Raw genomic sequence first — 24,956 nt, forward strand, 5'->3', positions numbered from 1 at the left:
GATGACAGCATGTTAATCACCTGTTTAGAGTCCTTAAGGTGCGATGGCATCTTCTGAACCAGAGGCTGAAGGTAGTAGTCAATATATTTGCCCACCCTGGATGTGATCGAATCTATGCCACTGATAATTGGGCGTCCAGGGGGGCAAGTTAGACTCTTATGCATTTTGGGCAAGCTGTATAAAATCGGAACCCTTGGGGCCTTGGGCACCAAAAACAGTTGTTCTTTATCATTGAGTATCCCCAATTGGGAGCCCTTCTGGATCAATGTCTCCAATGTCTCTTTATATTGGATAATCGGATTTCCCGGTAAGGGAACATAAGTATCTCTATCATTGACTATTGTTTTGATTCCATCAATATAGAAGGTCCGATCCATAACTACTATGCCCCCTCCTTTGTCCGCTGGACGTATAACGAGATCCTTATTTGTACATAAGGTGTCCAAGCCTATTTCTAGGTTATGGTCCATCTTATGGCCAGACACTTTAATTTTTTCCAAGTCCCTGAGCACTACATCTCTAAAGACTCGCAATGAAGGAGCCAAAGTACCAGGGGGGTTCCAAGTGGATGCATTGGCAAGTCCCGAGTGTTGTACAGTTGATTCACTCACAGCTGTATCTCTGGATGGTAAATCAGCAAAGTAGCGTTTGATGTTGACTTTGCGAATGTATTGATGAACATCCATATAAGTTTGAAACTTGTTAAGTTTCCTCGGGGGGGCAAATTTAAGTCCTTTATTTAACAATGCAATTTCTGGCTGGGTTAGAACATGGGAGCTAATATTAAAAATACCATCCCCTTTTAAGTTCTCGATTTTTTTGGAATTTGTTCTCCTCCCCCCTCTGCTCCCTCTTTTCCTTCCACCGGTCTTTTTGTTCCTTTGTTTGGTTTGGGAAAACCCCAATGTTCACCTACATTCTTTTCCCATTGGCCTAGAGGGAAATCCCTTGAAGGTCCAAGGCGATATAGTTCATGGACCTGTCTCGCCTGTTCATAATCGACCGGTCCACTATTGCTGGGGCCCTCACGGTCCCTTAGTGGATAAAAGCGATTTTTGGTGTCAAAATCGCTGTCGTAGTCAAGGTCCTCCCTTGGTCTTTCTACATAATAGCGGGGATCTTGATAAGATCTCTGATCCAATGATGGACCATATTTGTAGTAGTTACCCTGGCCTCTTCCAAGATCCCTTTCTCTTCTTGGGGAATCCCTGTAGTGATGATAGTCCTGAGGACCGTTAATCCGATCTGGATTGGCCCCATAACTATCATATGAGGGTTTATTCCAACCAGAGTTTTTGGTCTGTGGATAGTTTTTTGAGGTACCTGATGTCCTATTAGGTGAATGATTATTCGCCTTTCTCAGCCTTTTTCCTCCTTTTTTATTATTATTAGAGGGTTTAGGGGTCTTTGTCTGATCCCCTACAGGCACAGGATGTTGTAAGTGAATTGCTGTTTTCACTGGGCTATTATCTCCCTGTACAATAGCTTCCATTCTTGAGTTGGCCTCATTTTGCTGTTCGGCCGCCAGTTTCTTTTGCCAATCGAAGACCAAACTGGCCTGGTAATCCCCAAAATCCCTATTATATTTTTTTCTTTTTTTAATTTTTTGTTCTTTTTCTTCTTTATCAAGGATCACCAAAAGATGAGAGGATCGTTGTTTATACTCATCACTCTCTTTGCTTGATGCTAATGTTTCTTTAAGTGCTTTTATCTCATTATCCAATTTTTCTAATTTAGTGGTTTTTTTGGTTACTAAAAAACGTAAAAAACTAATTCCTGCTTCATTAAAATACCTAAACCATTCTTGTAACTCATGGTCGCCATTCTGAGGGCTCACCTGCCACCTCAGACTCCTGGGGACCATGCTGAGTTTGATATAGGTGTTTAAAAACGCTATATCCCACTGAGTGTGTATTTCAGTAATGGTAAGATTTTTGAGTCTGATAAAAAGACCCTTCATATCACTCTCATTGTCATCATACATTTTAAAAACATCTTCAGTGTTGACAATTTTAGCAGCCCTGTATTCGAATACATCCATTTTGTGCTAAATTGCTATATACAAACAATATAAGTGAGTATAGGAATTAAATATTATGATAATAAAAATATTCCCAACCTATTCAAGGTGATTTAAGTGAATAAATAAATAAAATATGACCGCTGCTGTAAATTGGTATCTGTGGCAAAGTGTGTAAAAAAATAAATACTGCGCAGGTCTAAACAGTCTTATATGGTGAGAAACCACTTGAATTGGTTCAAAAAACAGTGAAAAAAATAATAAATAAAAAATAAAAATAATTAAAATAACAAATATGAAACTAAAAAGCTGCTGCTGCTCAAAATGTCAGATAAACATAAATTGCAAATAATAGTGGTATAAGCTGCGCTGCAATATGATGTGAAAAATCAATATAACAATCAAATTATAAAGAATATGATGCACACAAAACGCTAGTGCAATGTGAAATGATTAGGTGAAGGTGCAAAGTCCATATAAATGGATGTATCTCAGGGAAAATCAGGATGACAGAAAGTTCTCCGAGTGTGTGAAAAAGTATCCAAACTTATCCAGTGAATCTGTAAAGTAGATAGCAAAGTCCTCCACCGTTAAATCCTAACTGCTTACCACAACGATAAGTAAATCAAGCATGTAACCGTGGCTGCCAATTCCAAGATTCCAGGGGAAATTTTTCACTTTATCTTTGTTTCAAATATCAGACTATTCACTTTCCAGAGTATGACCCAAAAGAGAAAAGGCTGACATAGCGTGATACCGTAATAAAATTCGTTTATTAGTAAAAGTGTTGCACTTACAGTTATGCAGTAAAACAGTGCGTGTATAGTAATAGCCGGCCGGCTTAACTGTCCGCTCGTCCTTCCGGATAGAGTGCGCAGTACAATTCGTGGTGACGTCAGCACGCCGCTTCTCCCTACGCCGTTTCGTCACAACAATGACTTCTTCCAGGGGCACAAGCGGCGCGCTGACTCGCCACTCTTTTAAAAGCAATAACAACATCCGGGACCGCCCAGCTCTGAACCTTGGAGATCGCGGGCGCAAACCGCCATGTTTGAATCGGGATCCCTGCCACCAATGAATAGTAATGCAGGCAACAAAACTCAAAAGCGGGGATATATATAGAATAAAACGTACAGTCTAAATCAATGATTCATACGCTTTAGGAGATAAAATTTTGAAACGAACGATTAAAAATTGGAATTAAAAAGATAAACAGGTTTGGTAAATGTGAGAAATTATGTGATGAAAATTATCTCACATACCATAATATCCTGAAAAAAGAAAAATTATTTATAAGCACTGGTTGCAAGTGCCGATAGATCTTGTGGCCATAAAAAATATTAAAATAAAAATTAAAACGCTTCCAGCTGGATTTGCATTAATGGTTAGTTGTCAGCAAGAGTTAGCTAATTAGGCTGCCCTCTTGTGGCCACAACAAAAAAGACTCAAATCACAGCTAGAGGATATGTAATGCAAATACAGAACATGACACTTATGACAAATGTCAAATTTCAATTTGATAACAGTTCTTGTGAGCCAAAAATGGCTCAAGATATATCTATATCATAATGGATATTAATGTTAATAAAAAATATGTAAAAAATATTATAAAAAATATTATTAGATTAACCAAAAAAAAAAAAAAAAAAAAAAAAAAAAAAAAAAACAAGAGAAAACCTTGAATGTAGAAAAAGCCCAGATACACCAAAGATCAGAGCTGGTGTACAAGAAAAAAACATTTATGATAACAGGAACATAAAAATTAGCCATTGTCTATGAAGGCATTAACATCGGTGTCTATATTCAGTCCAAAGGGAACATATGTCCGGACTCTATATATCCAGGCCATTTCGAGCCTGGATAGTTCTCTTACTAATGAGTTGCCTCTCCAGTGGGGATCGAATTTATCAATCCCAATGAAGAGAGTGCCTTCTGGGTTTCGATCATGAAATTGGTCATAGTGATTGGACACAGAATGTTTTGGGAATCCAGATCTAATATTGGTGATATGTTCACCTAATCTAACATTCATTGGTCTTTTGGTCCTGCCAATATACTGTAACCCACACGGGCATTCTAAAAGATATACGACACCAGTTGTACTGCACGTAATAAAAGGCTCTATCTTATGTTCTTTCAGAGTGCTTGTAGAGATAAAGGATAACGTTTTCTTAGATTTTATCTTATTTATCCTACACACTGTACAATTTCTACATTGGTGATAACCCTTGATGTCTCGTTGAAAGAAAGACACCTTTTTCGTAGGAGGGTCAACCACATTAGGGGCTATTTTGTCCCGAAGTGAGGGTACACCTCTGAAAATTACTTGAGGGTTTGTGGGTAAGAATGTATTTATGATCCTATCATTGGACAGCAGGTGCCAATGTTTCTTAATCAGTTTTTTTATGGCATAATGTTGGTTGGAATAGGTAGTGACAAATGGCACTATGGGTCTATCCCCACCAGATTTAGTACCAGAGGTCAACAATACATTCCTATCCAATGCAGCAACTTCCTTAAAGGTACTATCCAAGATTAAAGGGTCATATCCCTTCTCCAGTAGCCTGACTTTAAGTGTCCCAGCTTGGGCTTCGTAATCTTTCAGGGTGGAACAATTCCTCCTCATCCTAATAAATTGGCTTTTGGGAACAGAATTTAGCCAATTATCGTGGTGACAGCTTCCTATTGGGATAAATGCATTCCTGTCTGTCTTTTTAAAGTAAGTTTTAGTCAAAAATGAGTCGTTCTCCTTCATAATGGTAAGATCAAGGAAGTCAATAGACTCCTGACTGGCTTCAAATGACAGACATATACCTCGTTCATTGATATTAAGTGAGGACATAAAGGAATCCAATTCTGGTTTGCTGCCTGTCCATAGGAGGAGGACGTCATCTATATACCTAGCCCACAATTTAATGTGGGGATGGGGATCCAGGTAGATGACGTCCTCCTCCCACTTGGCCATAAACAAATTGGCTAAGCTAGGCGCGTACTTCGCGCCCATGGCAACTCCACGAACCTGTTTATAATAGTTATGATCAAACCAGAAATAATTTTGGCCTGCAGCATATTCCAATAATTCCATAAGGAAACCCTTCTGTGGTGGTAATAATTTTTTATGGCCACAAGATCTATCGGCACTTGCAACCAGTGCTTATAAATAATTTTTCTTTTTTCAGGATATTATGGTATGTGAGATAATTTTCATCACATAATTTCTCACATTTACCAAACCTGTTTATCTTTTTAATTCCAATTTTTAATCGTTCGTTTCAAAATTTTATCTCCTAAAGCGTATGAATCATTGATTTAGACTGTACGTTTTATTCTATATATATCCCCGCTTTTGAGTTTTGTTGCCTGCATTACTATTCATTGGTGGCAGGGATCCCGATTCAAACATGGCGGTTTGCGCCCGCGATCTCCAAGGTTCAGAGCTGGGCGGTCCCGGATGTTGTTATTGCTTTTAAAAGAGTGGCGAGTCAGCGCGCCGCTTGTGCCCCTGGAAGAAGTCATTGTTGTGACGAAACGGCGTAGGGAGAAGCGGCGTGCTGACGTCACCACGAATTGTACTGCGCACTCTATCCGGAAGGACGAGCGGACAGTTAAGCCGGCCGGCTATTACTATACACGCACTGTTTTACTGCATAACTGTAAGTGCAACACTTTTACTAATAAACGAATTTTATTACGGTATCACGCTATGTCAGCCTTTTCTCTTTTGGGTCATACTCTGGAAAGTGAATAGTCTGATATCTGAAACAAAGATAAAGTGAAAAATTTCCCCTGGAATCTTGGAATTGGCAGCCACGGTTACATGCTTGATTTACTTATCGTTGTGGTAAGCAGTTAGGATTTAACGGTGGAGGACTTTGCTATCTACTTTACAGATTCACTGGATAAGTTTGGATACTTTTTCACACACTCGGAGAACTTTCTGTCATCCTGATTTTCCCTGAGATACATCCATTTATATGGACTTTGCACCTTCACCTAATCATTTCACATTGCACTAGCGTTTTGTGTGCATCATATTCTTTATAATTTGATTGTTATATTGATTTTTCACATCATATTGCAGCGCAGCTTATACCACTATTATTTGCAATTTATGTTTATCTGACATTTTGAGCAGCAGCAGCTTTTTAGTTTCATATTTGTTATTTTAATTATTTTTATTTTTTATTTATTATTTTTTTCACTGTTTTTTGAACCAATTCAAGTGGTTTCTCACCATATAAGACTGTTTAGACCTGCGCAGTATTTATTTTTTTACACACTTTGCCACAGATACCAATTTACAGCAGCGGTCATATTTTATTTATTTATTCACTTAAATCACCTTGAATAGGTTGGGAATATTTTTATTATCATAATATTTAATTCCTATACTCACTTATATTGTTTGTATATAGCAATTTAGCACAAAATGGATGTATTCGAATACAGGGCTGCTAAAATTGTCAACACTGAAGATGTTTTTAAAATGTATGATGACAATGAGAGTGATATGAAGGGTCTTTTTATCAGACTCAAAAATCTTACCATTACTGAAATACACACTCAGTGGGATATAGCGTTTTTAAACACCTATATCAAACTCAGCATGGTCCCCAGGAGTCTGAGGTGGCAGGTGAGCCCTCAGAATGGCGACCATGAGTTACAAGAATGGTTTAGGTATTTTAATGAAGCAGGAATTAGTTTTTTACGTTTTTTAGTAACCAAAAAAACCACTAAATTAGAAAAATTGGATAATGAGATAAAAGCACTTAAAGAAACATTAGCATCAAGCAAAGAGAGTGATGAGTATAAACAACGATCCTCTCATCTTTTGGTGATCCTTGATAAAGAAGAAAAAGAACAAAAAATTAAAAAAAGAAAAAAATATAATAGGGATTTTGGGGATTACCAGGCCAGTTTGGTCTTCGATTGGCAAAAGAAACTGGCGGCCGAACAGCAAAATGAGGCCAACTCAAGAATGGAAGCTATTGTACAGGGAGATAATAGCCCAGTGAAAACAGCAATTCACTTACAACATCCTGTGCCTGTAGGGGATCAGACAAAGACCCCTAAACCCTCTAATAATAATAAAAAAGGAGGAAAAAGGCTGAGAAAGGCGAATAATCATTCACCTAATAGGACATCAGGTACCTCAAAAAACTATCCACAGACCAAAAACTCTGGTTGGAATAAACCCTCATATGATAGTTATGGGGCCAATCCAGATCGGATTAACGGTCCTCAGGACTATCATCACTACAGGGATTCCCCAAGAAGAGAAAGGGATCTTGGAAGAGGCCAGGGTAACTACTACAAATATGGTCCATCATTGGATCAGAGATCTTATCAAGATCCCCGCTATTATGTAGAAAGACCAAGGGAGGACCTTGACTACGACAGCGATTTTGACACCAAAAATCGCTTTTATCCACTAAGGGACCGTGAGGGCCCCAGCAATAGTGGACCGGTCGATTATGAACAGGCGAGACAGGTCCATGAACTATATCGCCTTGGACCTTCAAGGGATTTCCCTCTAGGCCAATGGGAAAAGAATGTAGGTGAACATTGGGGTTTTCCCAAACCAAACAAAGGAACAAAAAGACCGGTGGAAGGAAAAGAGGGAGCAGAGGGGGGAGGAGAACAAATTCCAAAAAAATCGAGAACTTAAAAGGGGATGGTATTTTTAATATTAGCTCCCATGTTCTAACCCAGCCAGAAATTGCATTGTTAAATAAAGGACTTAAATTTGCCCCCCCGAGGAAACTTAACAAGTTTCAAACTTATATGGATGTTCATCAATACATTCGCAAAGTCAACATCAAACGCTACTTTGCTGATTTACCATCCAGAGATACAGCTGTGAGTGAATCAACTGTACAACACTCGGGACTTGCCAATGCATCCACTTGGAACCCCCCTGGTACTTTGGCTCCTTCATTGCGAGTCTTTAGAGATGTAGTGCTCAGGGACTTGGAAAAAATTAAAGTGTCTGGCCATAAGATGGACCATAACCTAGAAATAGGCTTGGACACCTTATGTACAAATAAGGATCTCGTTATACGTCCAGCGGACAAAGGAGGGGGCATAGTAGTTATGGATCGGACCTTCTATATTGATGGAATCAAAACAATAGTCAATGATAGAGATACTTATGTTCCCTTACCGGGAAATCCGATTATCCAATATAAAGAGACATTGGAGACATTGATCCAGAAGGGCTCCCAATTGGGGATACTCAATGATAAAGAACAACTGTTTTTGGTGCCCAAGGCCCCAAGGGTTCCGATTTTATACAGCTTGCCCAAAATGCATAAGAGTCTAACTTGCCCCCCTGGACGCCCAATTATCAGTGGCATAGATTCGATCACATCCAGGGTGGGCAAATATATTGACTACTACCTTCAGCCTCTGGTTCAGAAGATGCCATCGCACCTTAAGGACTCTAAACAGGTGATTAACATGCTGTCATCATTAAGGGCTGATCATGGGGTATGGATGGTAACCGCAGATGTTCAATCTCTGTATACCATCATCCCCCATGATTTGGGCCTAGAAGCTGTTAAATACTATTTGGATCTCTCTTCTGATTTATTACCACCACAGAAGGGTTTCCTTATGGAATTATTGGAATATGCTGCAGGCCAAAATTATTTCTGGTTTGATCATAACTATTATAAACAGGTTCGTGGAGTTGCCATGGGCGCGAAGTACGCGCCTAGCTTAGCCAATTTGTTTATGGCCAAGTGGGAGGAGGACGTCATCTACCTGGATCCCCATCCCCACATTAAATTGTGGGCTAGGTATATAGATGACGTCCTCCTCCTATGGACAGGCAGCAAACCAGAATTGGATTCCTTTATGTCCTCACTTAATATCAATGAACGAGGTATATGTCTGTCATTTGAAGCCAGTCAGGAGTCTATTGACTTCCTTGATCTTACCATTATGAAGGAGAACGACTCATTTTTGACTAAAACTTACTTTAAAAAGACAGACAGGAATGCATTTATCCCAATAGGAAGCTGTCACCACGATAATTGGCTAAATTCTGTTCCCAAAAGCCAATTTATTAGGATGAGGAGGAATTGTTCCACCCTGAAAGATTACGAAGCCCAAGCTGGGACACTTAAAGTCAGGCTACTGGAGAAGGGATATGACCCTTTAATCTTGGATAGTACCTTTAAGGAAGTTGCTGCATTGGATAGGAATGTATTGTTGACCTCTGGTACTAAATCTGGTGGGGATAGACCCATAGTGCCATTTGTCACTACCTATTCCAACCAACATTATGCCATAAAAAAACTGATTAAGAAACATTGGCACCTGCTGTCCAATGATAGGATCATAAATACATTCTTACCCACAAACCCTCAAGTAATTTTCAGAGGTGTACCCTCACTTCGGGACAAAATAGCCCCTAATGTGGTTGACCCTCCTACGAAAAAGGTGTCTTTCTTTCAACGAGACATCAAGGGTTATCACCAATGTAGAAATTGTACAGTGTGTAGGATAAATAAGATAAAATCTAAGAAAACGTTATCCTTTATCTCTACAAGCACTCTGAAAGAACATAAGATAGAGCCTTTTATTACGTGCAGTACAACTGGTGTCGTATATCTTTTAGAATGCCCGTGTGGGTTACAGTATATTGGCAGGACCAAAAGACCAATGAATGTTAGATTAGGTGAACATATCACCAATATTAGATCTGGATTCCCAAAACATTCTGTGTCCAATCACTATGACCAATTTCATGATCGAAACCCAGAAGGCACTCTCTTCATTGGGATTGATAAATTCGATCCCCACTGGAGAGGCAACTCATTAGTAAGAGAACTATCCAGGCTCGAAATGGCCTGGATATATAGAGTCCGGACATATGTTCCCTTTGGACTGAATATAGACACCGATGTTAATGCCTTCATAGACAATGGCTAATTTTTATGTTCCTGTTATCATAAATGTTTTTTTCTTGTACACCAGCTCTGATCTTTGGTGTATCTGGGCTTTTTCTACATTCAAGGTTTTCTCTTGTTTTTTTTTTTTTTTTTTTTTTTTTTTTTTTTTTGGTTAATCTAATAATATTTTTTATAATATTTTTTACATATTTTTTATTAACATTAATATCCATTATGATATAGATATATCTTGAGCCATTTTTGGCTCACAAGAACTGTTATCAAATTGAAATTTGACATTTGTCATAAGTGTCATGTTCTGTATTTGCATTACATATCCTCTAGCTGTGATTTGAGTCTTTTTTGTTGTGGCCACAAGAGGGCAGCCTAATTAGCTAACTCTTGCTGACAACTAACCATTAATGCAAATCCAGCTGGAAGCGTTTTAATTTTTATTTTAATATTTTTTATGGCCACAAGATCTATCGGCACTTGCAACCAGTGCTTATAAATAATTTTTCTTTTTTCAGGATATTATGGTATGTGAGATAATTTTCATCACATAATTTCTCACATTTACCAAACCTGTTTATCTTTTTAATTCCAATTTTTAATCGTTCGTTTCAAAATTTTATCTCCTAAAGCGTATGAATCATTGATTTAGACTGTACGTTTTATTCTATATATATCCCCGCTTTTGAGTTTTGTTGCCTGCATTACTATTCATTGGTGGCAGGGATCCCGATTCAAACATGGCGGTTTGCGCCCGCGATCTCCAAGGTTCAGAGCTGGGCGGTCCCGGATGTTGTTATTGCTTTTAAAAGAGTGGCGAGTCAGCGCGCCGCTTGTGCCCCTGGAAGAAGTCATTGTTGTGACGAAACGGCGTAGGGAGAAGCGGCGTGCTGACGTCACCACGAATTGTACTGCGCACTCTATCCGGAAGGACGAGCGGACAGTTAAGCCGGCCGGCTATTACTATACACGCACTGTTTTACTGCATAACTGTAAGTGCAACACTTTTACTAATAAACGAATTTTATTACGGTATCACGCTATGTCAGCCTTTTCTCTTTTGGGTCATACTCTGGAAAGTGAATAGTCTGATATTTGAAACAAAGATAAAGTGAAAAATTTCCCCTGGAATCTTGGAATTGGCAGCCACGGTTACATGCTTGATTTACTTATCGTTGTGGTAAGCAGTTAGGATTTAACGGTGGAGGACTTTGCTATCTACTTTACAGATTCACTGGATAAGTTTGGATACTTTTTCACACACTCGGAGAACTTTCTGTCATCCTGATTTTCCCTGAGATACATCCATTTATATGGACTTTGCACCTTCACCTAATCATTTCACATTGCACTAGCGTTTTGTGTGCATCATATTCTTTATAATTTGATTGTTATATTGATTTTTCACATCATATTGCAGCGCAGCTTATACCACTATTATAATGTTCTTAAAGGGGTTGTAAAGGTAAAAAAATGTTTCCCTAAATAGCTTCCTTTACCTTAGTGCAGTCCTCCTTCACTTACCTCATCCTTCGATTTTGCTTTTAAATGTCCTTATTTCTTCTAAGAAATCCTCTCTTCCTGTTCTTCTATCAGAAACTACACACCGTAATGCGAGGCTCTCTCCCTGGTGTGGAGAAAGCCTCTTGAGGGGGGAGGGGGTGAGCAGGAGTGTCAGGACGCCCACTAAAACACAGCTCCTTTCTCTATCTGCAAAGTAGAGAGTGTCCTGACACTTCTGCTTGCCCCCTCCCCCCTCAAGAACAGAAGAACAGGAAGTGAGGATTTCTCAGAAGAAATAAGGACATTTAAAATAGGGTGACCAGACATCCCCGGTTTCAGGGGACAGTCCCCTGATTGAGGATACTGTCCCCAGACAAAGTTTGTCCCCAGTTTTGTCCCCAGATTGGATTTGAACAGGGGCTGGGGCACTTTGAAAGACAGTCCGTGCAGAATAAAAAGAAAAAATGGAATTACACACCCCCGCTCCGCCGCGCCTAGTAGCTTGGGGGTGTAATTTTCTCCATTATCTGTGCCCCTTTCTGATGATCATGTGCTGGTCAGAATGGAGTGAATATTTCTTCAGTTTCGGGCGCATGCCTATTCATCTCCGCTCGCATGTTCTTCTGCCTTGGCTCATGTCTCGGCCAGCCGCCTGCTTGTTTATCTCCTTGCCTTCCCTGGCGGAGTGATCTTTCTCCGCTCCCTACCCAGTAGTAGCCGGGGCCCAGAGAGAGACTTGACAGGCTGTGAGGGGGGCGGTGGCGGGCAGAGAGTCGCTGATTGCCGCCTTTACTAGTGAAAAAAAATATGTCCCCTGAGTTCATTTTTAAAAATCTGGTCACCTTAATTTAAAAGCAAAATGGAAGGATGAGGTAAGTGAAGGAGGACTGCACTAAGGTAAAGGAAGCTATTTAGGGAAAACATTTTTTACCTTTACAACCCCTTTAAGAGTGCACTGTGGAGGAAAGGATATCTTGAAAAAGATGTGAGCCCTCTAGAGACATGAATCTAGCAGTGCATGAAGTCTTTATATCCAGATACTTGGCAATGGAATCTGTATTCATGTTATCATGTTGTTGTTGTTGTTACATGCCTCATTCGTAGATCAGAAAATAGAAAAGGTGGCAGCTCATAGGTTGAATGGGAAATCCTCTACATATACAGAATACAAATGGTCCCCTAGCATCATACATGGATATATACCCCCCCAGAAGAAGTGCCAAAGAACCAAAAAAGGGTCATTATATTGTTGAAATCACATCTGTTAATTTTAAGACCATATTTTACCCCATGTTACCACAACACATGATAATACACTCCTCACTCACTCCTGTGTCTCTTGTGTGGACACGTAATAAGGACAATCTCCCCAGTGGAACATGGATAAGATAAAAAAAAATTGACTCTATCCCAAATTACAAAAAAAGTTTGGGCTAGAGAAACATATGACTGTACTTTCCCCACGCCCTCAATGGTTTTACATACTCTTTACATTTGCTAGTATTTGTTAAAATGTGATGATAATAGAAATAATATTGTATCATTTCTTGAAAATGATAATGAGCAATTAACTTGCTTCCATTGGCAGCATTTCTGCAGTTCCTGTATACTAGTGCAGGCGTGTTCAACCTGCGGCCCAAGACAGCTATAATTGCGTCTCAACAAAAAAATTGCAAACTTATGTTGATTTTTATCTGGAAGTCTTTGTAAAAATAAGTTTACACTCTACTACACTACACTTATGCCGCGTACACACGATCAGTCCTTCCGATGAGAACAGACCGATGGACCGTTTTCATCGGTTAACCGATGAAGCTGACTGATGGTCAGTCGCGCCTACACACCATCGGTTAAATAACCGATCGTGTCAGAACGCGGTGACGTAAAACACAACGACGTGCTGAAAAAAATGAAGTTCAATGCTTCCAAGCATGCTTCGACTTGATTCTGAGCATGCGTGGATTTTTAACCGATGGTTGTGCCTACTAACGATCGTTTTTTTCCCCATCGGTTAGTAATCCATCGGTTAAATTTAAAGCAAGTTGGCTTTTTTTTAACCGATGGTTAAATAACCTATGGGGCCCACACACGATCGGTTTTGACCGATGAAAACGGTCCACGAGGCCTTACACTACTATACGAACACATGCAGCCAAAGAAAATTGTGATAGTTTCTTTTTACTGGACTTTTATACATTTCATCTTCCCAAAGAAAATATCCCACTCTTTACAGTCACGCCTTATTCATGTCATCAGTTTTCAGCAGCACCTATATTTGTAAGCAACCATTTTTAAGGACGAAGTACATAAAGGGCATAATTAGAACCAAAATGAGAATTCATTGAGAACTTGCTACTACATCCATCAAAACAGATAATAATGCATTAGTTTATCAAAAACAGTCTCAAATAGTGCACTAGTTTTATGCTGCCCTCTTTTACTTTTAGAATAAAAACATAATTAAAAATATTACAAAAATTTTTTTTTTTTTACTAGATAGCTAGAGTATCTATATTAGTGATCGTTAACTTGTGATCTGCCTGACTTTTTCCGCTCATCCCCTATCCTCATTGTTAGTGTATTTTATGTTTGTCCCAAGGTCATTCCTTACTGTATGTGTGGCCCAGGAAGGTCAAAACAATGGACACCCCTGTACTAGTGCTTAAAAATAGGTGAAACTAGTTTTTTATTTATATGCTAGACTCTGACATAAAGTTACAAGCCAGTAACAGAATTTAACTGCTAAAGGTGAAACCATTGATTAGTAGGTGCAGAGCAGAGGTGATTCAGAGGCTTGAGAATGTCTCAACTGGATCTTTTGTGAGGATAAATTATGGAACCAGAGTAGACCATGTCCCTTTCTCCAGTAGGGTAGAAGCACTTCTATGACAAAAGAAATTAACTTATTTGTTCCTGATGGGCTGATTTCACTTCTTGTCCATGTCACTGGGACCTGAAGGTTTAGAGACTTTGTCAGAAAGTGAAGGTAAATCTCCCCTACAGAGCAGTTAAAACAAATATTCTAACTATTCCCTGTACTGTCCAAAATGAAATTGGTTTTGGCGGGGATAGTTAATAGATAAATAGATCAGACCTAAAAGAGGGATAGTTGTGAAGAACAGGAAAACGGGGGGATTTAGTTGCAAAAGAGAGACAATGGAGAGCTTGATAACCTATCAGGTTCTGCAAACCTAATGTCCTTAAATATCTGTTTCAGGACCATGCTGACTTTTTCTACATTGATGTTTGGTCCTCTATATACACCTGGGGAGGGGAATCACCCCCAGATGAAGGTTCAATGGCTGTTATCACTAAAGGACAGACTATCCTACTGGACCAAAGCACTCCAGTGCTGAAGATGCTGCTGATTCAAGGTAGGGTCAAAACAGTATTCCAACTTCCTTCATGCTGTTCATTAGGTCCTGGTAGACTTCACATTTTTGGTATGGGCCATTTATTAACGATCTGTATACAAAATATGCTTTACCCATAGCTAATAGGGTATATAAGCGCTGCGCAAACTGTTGGCGCTATATAAATCCTGTATAATAATAATAATATATACAGACAGAATCCCTGTGGAAAAGAGTAGGATGCTAGCGGAAAGGAGTTGGGTCCTGTAGCTGCTGACAATTTCTTCTGGACAAGGCGATATATAGACTTACACAGACTAATCTTATAAAAGAAGTGGGTGCAGCTTATCAAAATAGAAGCCAAATAAAATCTGGTCTAGAATTTCAACCATCTAAATATCGGGCCACACACCAATGATGTATGACTCCAGCCAAGGTTTATTACAGCACACCACTCACTCCCATCCAAGCCATGCCCTCAACATTTTTCACCCACAACAGGGTTTTATCATGGGAACCCCTCTGATTAAACCCTGTTCTGATTAAAACATATTGGGGGCATGGCTTTGAGTGGGAGTGAGCGGTGTGCTGTCATTGCAATAAACCTTGGCTGGAGTTGTACATCTTTTGTGTGCGGCCCGTTGGACTACAGTGGAGCAAGAACAGACCCCAGGGCCTTGGCACCTGTCTGATGCCTGGAAATCGAGGAGGATACAGGATGGCATATGAATAGTGAAAGGGGTTGGGCTGATCTAAAATTTCAGCTTTTGGATTTCAAATAATGAGTTTTATGTTATGGTGGGTCAGTCTCACAAATATTAATTGTCTGCATTACCCAATATCAACCTACATAATATCAATGACAAGCCTTTTGCATTTGCATGCCAAGGTGGATAAGTGGTTAGCACATCCAACTGGCAGCACTAGGGATATTATCGGTTTGAATCCCAACCATGGCACTACCTGCCTGGAGTTTGCATGTTCTCTCTGTGCCTGTGTGGGTTTCCTTTGGGTACTCCGATTTCCCCCCAAACTCCAAAGATGTGCTGGTATGCTAATTGGCTGTAGTATGTATGAATGTGAATTAGGGACCTTAGATTGTAAGCTCCTTAAGGGCAGGAACTGATGTGAATGTGTAATATATGTAAAGCGCTGCATAAATTGATGGCGCTATAGAAGTACCTGAAATAAATAAATAAATGTTGTTTTCACACCATATATTCTTCTGTCCTCAATGACATAATTTGTTAATAAAAAAAAAAAGAATTGGTAAAACGTGCACACAGAATCTGGTACAGCTGTGAATAGTCTAGCTTCTAACTTTAGCTTGTTTAATTTAAGCGGTTGTAAACCTCAGTTATGCAATCTAAGCAAAGCACATATATCTGTAGTGTTTAGTTACAGTGCCTTAAAAAAGTATTCATACCCCTTGAAATTTTCCACATTTTGTCATGTTACAACCAAAACGTAAATGTATTTTATTGGGATTTTATGTGATAGACCAACACAAAGTGGCACATAATTGTGAAGTGGAAGGAAAGTGATAAATGGGTTTTAACATTTTTTACAAGTAAATATCTAAAAAATGTGGCTTGCATTTGTATTCAGCCCCCTATAAGGCCCGTACACACAGTACAAAAATCGGAAGTAAAATTTAGTCCGACGAACAATCTGCTGGATGGCCATGCCTTATAGCTATGCAAACGACACCACATAGCAAGGAACAACACAGCGGAAGAAGCCAATGGCACGGAAGAACACAGCAGTGGGAGAAGATGGCGGTGGCAGAGGAGATGGCTTGGGGAGAAGATGGCAGATGGAGGAGACAGTGGCAGAAGAAGATGGCGGTGGGAGAGACAGTGGAAGGAAAAGAAGGCGGTGGCAGAGACAGCGGCAGGAGAAGATGGCAGCGGGAGAAGACGACTCAGGGAAGAAGACAGCTCAGAGCTATTTTACAATAAAGGACTTGTCAAAAACCGACTATTGTTTTTTTTTTACATTTAACTGCTTTTTCTGATGGTAGGGGTACATTCACATTCTCCCGCCCACAGACCCCTACAACCACCGGCCAGGGTTGTCGGGAAGAGGCCCTTGTCCCCATTAACAATGCTTGCACAACTCTTCTAAACTTATAACATGGAGCACATGCTGCTCCAAAATAACAAAATAGGTGCAAGATAAGTTCTGTGTTTTGTGGCTGTGACAAGCAAGCACCTGCACCAATACATTTCCATATATAGTCAGTATGTGGGTTGGCTGTGACATATTGGAAACAGGGCTTAATGTGACCCAATTTAGTTTGAAAAGTTGGGTAAGGCTGGGTTCACACTGATACGACATGACTGTTGTACGACTATCATCCTATTTTGCCTACTTCGGTCCTACTTCCATCCGACTTGAATGAACAAGATAAGATTTTGCTTGACTTTGAGATGGTACGAATTGTCCTTTGACCAATCAAAACAATTCCAGAGTGACATAAATTCCTGTTACTGCTGCTGTAATCACCATGTCTGATGTCACAAGTCAGATGGTTAGGACAAGGATCCTACTTTGATCTGACTTCAATGATATTCAATGGGCTGAATTAGGACCAAAGTTGGACCAAAGTAATGCAGGGAGCATTTTCAAAGTCAGACCGACTTGTGTTGGACCAGTTAAGACGGCTCTCATAGGGAATCATTAATTTGCACACATCATGCTACATCGCTTCCAATGTCGGAGCGTTTGTCGTACCAGTGTGAACCCAGCCTAATACACTAAAGTAGACTGACATATTATTGCTATTGTTTTATGTACTTTATTGTGTAGCCTTTTATTAAACAAGACCAGTGTGTAATATGTGTTCTGCTTCAGTGTAGGTAGGTAATATAAGAGTTTAATAATTGTATTTATTTTTTTACATCAGGAGGAACTCTGGTTTTTGATGAAGCTGATATTGAGCTCCAGGCTGAGAATATTCTTATTACAGATAATGGTGTTATGCAGGTATGGCTGACTACAGTGGTACTACATAATAAGAGAATCTATGGACTTAAACATGATTGACTATAATAGGAGTGGTTTGCTTTATGTTTATATTTAGGTTGGAACTGAGGCTGCCCCATTCCAGCACAAAGCTATCATAACTTTGCATGGACATTTACGCTCCCCAGAGCTACCTGTGTACGGGGCGAAAACACTGGCGATCAGGCAAGGAACTTTGGATCTTCACGGTAAGTCAATTTTTATTTATTTAAATAGATCAAAAGTACTAAAGTAAATAAATAGATAGAAGTCCAATATCTACCGAATAGCATGACACATACTGAAAAAAATACAAAGGCCAATCAAGACTCCTGTTGATGTTTTCCAGGTATTCCAGTGCCGGTAACTTGGACCCGTCTAGCGCAGACTGCAGAGGCTGGAGGCTCTACTCTGTTCCTACAGCAAAGTGTGACTTGGAAAACTGGGGATGAAATTGTGATTGCATCAACTGGACACAGGTACATGACACTTTCACCAGTGACATCACATTCCAACAATGTTTTACAAGGTGACATCAAATTTACCAATTTTGCAATAGATTTTTGGTACCCTATAATGGTCACTGCAGCAATGGAGCTCAAAATATGTTTTAAAAAAAATGCAGGATTCTCTTCTCCACTGCATCTAAAATCAAATTGAAATAAGAAACCTGATGCGTCAAATGATCATGGGAGTAACATTATCAGTAACTGTAATTTGACTTCCTGTTTTCATGCACAAAAACAACAACAAAATCTCTCTAATGTAGAAAACTGGTGAAAGAATGTGAATAATTAGTTCTCCTGCTGCCGAATTCCATTCTGTTTATTAGAAATCTTGGGCTGAAGTTTTCACTGAAATCAACACGCAGAGCTCAGTGGCTCCTTCCACATCACTTCTGTGTCCTCTAGTGACATAGGGGGCAGTGAGTGGAACAAATGACTGCTCAGGGGGACACAAGAGATCTTCTGGAAGTGTTAGTTTCTTCACAGACATCATCCTGCAATTCTTGTTGATTGGTGCATCGTTTGGCAGGGTGTGCAGCAAGAGAAATTAGCATTTACTTTATTCTTAAAGAAGGTCTTCAGTCATCTTTTCAACTTTCCATCTATTACATTTTCTGCCTTTGCTGTTTTAACATTGGATAGTAAAACATGTTTTCTGCCAGTAAATACCCTATACAGCCCACTTCCTGTTTCTTGTCTGGTAACAAGTCTAGGCTTATGGCATCATGCATAGCTCTCTCTTACTCTCATCCGAGTTTGCCAGGAAGGGAAGGTGAATAAGTCACAAGAGGGCCAATAAGAGCTGCAGAGCTGGAGGTGTGTGTCTGTGTAAATGCAGGAAGTGAACAGGAAGCAGCTTCAGCTGCCCACAGTTAAAATGGATGCAGCCAGACTTGTTAGAGGAAGATTTCTGCATCATATTTGACACGTACAGAATCACAGTATATATAAAATAATATACAAAGTGGTTGGAGGGAAGCTTCAGAATGGCAAATATGGTTTTTATTACAAATTATGTGAGCAGACTGCAGTTCCTCTTTAACAGGCCAGTTTTTATATAGTTCAGTCGCTTGGCATTGTTTCCATGTCAGAGGTATGGCTTTTTGGCCACAACTATTCCATGAAGCGCAATTCTGGCAAAAACATCTCCTGACAATAGGTGGACATACTTGGGTCACACTGGTTTCTGCCTGTTCTGTGCCGATGTCAAAGGGAAGTAAGCATGACATGTCTTTCATCAGCTACATTACGTTTTCTCGGCCGACCACTGCATCTACAGTCCTCAATATTGCCCAATCAATTGCCCACAATGCTGAGAAATACAGGCAGATACTTATCCATCATGCCATACCATCATTTTGCAGCAGGATAACGACCCCAAGCATGCAGTTGATGTCATTAAGAACTATATTTAGTGTAAAGAAGAACAAGGAGTCCTGAAAGTGATGATTTGGCCCCCACACAGAGCCCTGCTCTTAACATTGAGTCTGTCTGGGGTTACATCAAGAGACAGAAGGATCTAAGGCAGCCAACATCCACAGAAGATCTGTGGTTAGTTCTCCAGGACGTTTTAACAACCTTCCTGCTGAGTTCCTTCAAAAACTCTATGCACAAGTACTGTGTGTATAAAGAAGAATTAATGCTGGCTTGAAGTCAAAGGGTAGTCACACCAAATAGGGATTTAATTTTGATTTTTCTTCTATTCGCTCACTTTGTAAATTGATAAAAATAAACAAATGAAATAGTTTTAATTAAGTTAAGTTAATTTTTTTATTTTTTTTTGTGCCGCGTACACACGAACGGATTTTCCATTGGGAAAAAATCGGAATCGGAATTCCGCTCAAGCTTGGCTTGCATACACACGGTCACACCAAATTTCCGACTGTCAAGAACGCGGTGACGTACAACACTACGACAAGCCGAGAAAAATTAAGTTCAATTCTTCCGAGCATGCATCAAATTGTTTCCGAGCATTCATTTTTTTTCCTGTTGAAATTCCATACAGACGAATTGATTTTCCGCTAGGAGTTTTTTTCCCATCTGAAAAAATGAGAACCTGCTCTCTATCTAAGTCCGTCAGAAAATTCAGATGGAAAAAGTCCGATGGGGCATACACACGGTCGGAATATCAGATGAAAAGCTCCCATCAGACTTTTCCATCATAAATTCCGACCGTGTGTACGCGGCATTACAGTGATTTGTTGATCATGAAGATGTAATAAAGAAGCATTTATTTAATATGCATATTGACCCATCTTTGCTGTTCTATATGGATTGTTATTTATAAAGCAATTTGAGCATGCACTTATAAACCCTTGACAGCATCACAATCTGGTGACCTTATATGTGCATTGTTTTCCCAATAGGCATAGTCAAAGTCAGAATGAGAAGATGACTATACAATCTGTGTCTGCTGATGGCAAACACCTGACCCTAAGTAAGCCCCTAGTGTACAAGCACTTAGGCATATCAGTCACCTTGCCCGATGGAACAGTCTTTGAAGCTAGAGCTGAAGTTGGCCTTCTTACAAGAAACGTTGTGGTTAGAGGTTTCACCAATGCAGAATGGAGTGACACAATTCCAGCCTGTCCAGATGGATTTGATACAGGTAATTTAGTGTTTTTTCTATAGCATTTGCATATTAATATGCCCTGTGCTGGAGATATGTTAATAAAGTCCTCACTTTAGCAGCCACCAACCAACACTTTGCATTGCTGGTGGCTCTCAATTCCAGCAGTCATGAACAGTTCTGGTCCCCACTGACAATCAGGAACTAATCACGTGATCACTAATTCAACTATGATAAAGTGATCATGTGCAAGCTAAAGGTTACAGTGGGATGGCGATGCCATCTATTTGATAGTGTTAATAGTGTTTTTATCAGATACAATTACATGTATAATATTTAAAAAAGTATAATGTATAAATAATTTATTTGGAAATAATAAAAAATTGTTTAAGAAATAAATGTTTTCTACATTTTTGTGCATTTATCAGCCTGTAATAATAATAAAAAAAACAGGGTTTTTACTAAAAACAGTGTGCCAAATAAAAGTATTTTATAACGTTTTTTCCAATTGGAAGGGAAAGGGGATAATTTGCGGTGCGTGTTTTTACAAAATAATAGTGATCAGAAAGCACAAATTCTTTGTTACAATTGATTAATTTAAAAGGAAGTGGATAACCAGTAGTTGATTTGATTCAGTGGATAACAGAAAGCATCAATCAGTTGGAAATACAGATGCGACTGGAAAAGGAAATCGCATGGACCCTACATGTTTTGCGGACTTCTCTGACTTCTCTGACTGTCGCAAAAGGACAGTCAGAGAAGGGTTAATATGTGAGTGAGACAAAAGAAATTAAATAGAGATAAGGACAAAAGGCAAAAATAGCCAATCCAAAGGGATTGCTAAACGTTATAATAATTATTGAAAAAATATATTTGAAAAAATAATGGCCATAGTGTTAATTAACACATAAAAGGCCATTAACTCCTCAAATCGCTATTTATGTGAGTAACATGTGTCTTATTGTCTTAGAGCAACTATTGCCAATGGCCTTTTATGTGTTAACACTATGGCCATTATTTTTTCAAATATATTTTTTCAATAATTATTATAACGTTTAGCAATCCCTTTGGATTGGCTATTTTTGCCTTTTGTCCTTATCTCTATTTAATTTAATTTAATTTAATTTAATTTAATGACCAGTTCATTCTCGGCAGGACTCTGTGTCTGTCACCAACTGTGGGCAACTCGTGGGTAAGAATTTGTTGTCTTTTAAGCTCTGGAACCATTTTATCATTTATCATTATATGCCATCCCAGATTTATGCTACCCAATATTTTTGATTGTGTATCATATCTCATTGGTTAATGTTTTTGTATATACCTTTTCAGTTGTTTATTCTGACTGGATATCGCTCCCTCCCCTGAAGAAGCGGAAGTCCGCGAAACATGTAGGGTTCATGCGATTTCCTTTTCCAGTCGCATTTGTATTTCCAACTGATTGATGCTTTCTGTTATCCACTGAATCAATCAACTACTGGTTATCCACTTCCTTTTAAATTAATCAATTGTATATTTTGTATATCTTGTATTTATGAATAAAGTATTTTTGTTAATTTTGTAACAAAGAATTTGTGCTTTCTCATCACTATTATTGTGTAAAAACACGCACTGCAAATTATCCCCTTTCCCTTCCTATTGGAAATCTACCTATTTGGGATTAGGGCTTTTTTCTTGGGTGAATCTATACATTTTGGACCATATTTATATAAAAAAAAGTATTTTATGTTGTTAACATTTTTTTATTTAGGTAGGCAAATTGTTTATAGAGGAATGCTTACAATACTAAATTTGGCCTGGTCATCAATGATCTCTGGTCACAAAATGTTTATCTAACTTGTTATTCACAAAAGTATTCAAACGTAGCTTTCCATAAAGTCCTAGTGTCACCTAGAGATTATTGACACAGGTGTATCGTTTTCCACCTCTGGCTCCTCCCTCTTCCATCAGAAAAGGGTCAAGGTGCCCATGGAGGTAAAAGTGTCCATAGACTTGCTAATATGGTATGACTACAAGGAGTTATATTGTAATCAATGGTATTGGTTTTGGAACGGTGCATGTCCCATGTCCTCTTTGCACTACCTTGTTGAACACACCTGAGAGTGTGCCATTTCTTGTTCCAGGTGAATTTGCTACACAAACATGTTTCCAGGGAAGGTTTGGAGAGACAATTGGAAGTGATCAGTTTGGCGGATGTATAATGTTTCATTCACCAGAGCCTGACAAGCTGCAGTCCATTGGAAGAATAGAATATGTGGAGGTAACTGCTATGTTCCTGAGATATTGGGGCTTGGTGTACATTGCTACTCCTAGATTTAATGAGCAGTTAGACCTTGGAGCGTGATTTTTTTTTTTTATTCTGGAGTTCAGCTTCAAGTTTTAGTTCTACTTTTAATATCAGTTTCGAGTAGACTCATATTATCAGTAGCATAAGCATTTCAGAAGTGAAAAATAAAACATAGTAACTAAACTGTATGTCTTTTAGGTTTTCCATGCAGGTCAAGCTTTCCGGTTGGGACGTTATCCTATTCACTGGCATTTAATGGGTGATGTCCAGTTTAAGTCATATGTACGGGGCTGTGGGATCCACCAGACCTACAACAGAGCAGTAACTATCCACAATACTCATCATCTTCTTGTTGAACACAACGTCATTTATGACATCATGGGAGGAGCCTTCTTCATTGAGGATGGCATAGAACATGGCAATGTGCTTCAGTACAACTTGGCAGTATTTGTCCAGCAAAGTACCAGTCTACTAAATGATGATGTTACACCAGCAGGGTATTGGGTAACAAATCCAAACAACACCATCAGGCACAATGCAGCTGCTGGTGGCACACATTTTGGTTTTTGGTATAGAATGCACGACAATCCAGATGGTCCATCCTATGACCCAAACATTTGCCAGAAACGAGTGCCACTTGGTGAATTCTACAACAACACTGTTCATTCTCAAGGGTGGTTTGGCATATGGATATTTCAAGAGTACTTTCCCATGGTAACAGGATCTTGCAGTTCTTCTACACCATCTCCTGCTATTTTCAAATCATTGACCACATGGAACTGTCAGAAAGGGGCTGAATGGGTAAATGGAGGGGCTCTTCAGTTTCATAACTTCACCATGGTAAACAATGAAGATTCTGGCATAGAAACCAAGAGAGTCATTTCATCTTATGTTGGTGGATGGGGTGAGACCTATGGAGCTGTCCTTAAGAATGCCATAATTGTGGGCCATCTGGATGAACTAGGACTTGGCCCTAGTTATTGCACAGCTAGGGGCATAACTCTACCATTCGATGAAGGACTGACAGTATCATCAGTCAAGTTTATGAATTTTGACAGACCAAACTGTGCAGCGATTGCAGTGACATCAATTGCTGGATTGTGTGGTGACAGGTGTGGAGGATGGAGTGCAAAGTTTAATGGAATACAATATTTTAATGTACCCAACAAGGCTGGATTCCGGTGGGAACATGAAGTTGTTTTAACTGATATGGATGGATCTCTTACAGGTAAAAAAAATGTATTTTAATATTGGGTTATTGCTAATTATTATTATCTAGAGCCATGCCCAAAACCCAAAGAAGGTATTGTAAATGATACAGCATACAAAGACATTTTACACAATTTATGACCACAGTTTAGGAAAGGCCATTTTAAGTTCCAGCATGACTACATCCCAGTGCACAAAGCCAGTTCCATAAAGACATGGTTTGGAAACTTTGGTGTGGAAAGTAACTTGCCAACTATTTGAGCTAAATGGGCACACACTATAAAATCTTGCGCAAAGTGGAGTGGAGGCTGTGATAGTGGCAAATGGGGGTGGGGGGCTCTATATTAAAGATGATATGGTGTGGCACTTGCAATTCTGCTATACAACAAAGTAAATAAATTCTCTTCAGTGACACCATACACATATTACAATGCACCAACCTCAGTTAGGTCCTTAAAGGGGCTGTAAAGGTACAATTTTTTTCCTAAATAGCTTCCTTTACCTTAGTGCAGTCCTCCTTCACTTACCTCATCCTTCGATTTTGCGTTTAAATGTCCTTATTTCTTCTGAGAAATCCTCACTTCCTGTTCTTCTGT

General features: G+C 39.2%; 1 pseudogene; it reads left to right on the top strand.

Moving 5' to 3' along the window:
- LOC120941314 overlaps positions 1 to 24,956 on the top strand; it is a 258,756-nt pseudogene that overhangs the window by 152,053 nt on the left and 81,747 nt on the right.

Source organism: Rana temporaria, chromosome 5 (genome assembly GCF_905171775.1).
Source record: "Rana temporaria chromosome 5, aRanTem1.1, whole genome shotgun sequence".
NCBI classification, from domain to species: Eukaryota; Metazoa; Chordata; class Amphibia; order Anura; family Ranidae; genus Rana; species Rana temporaria.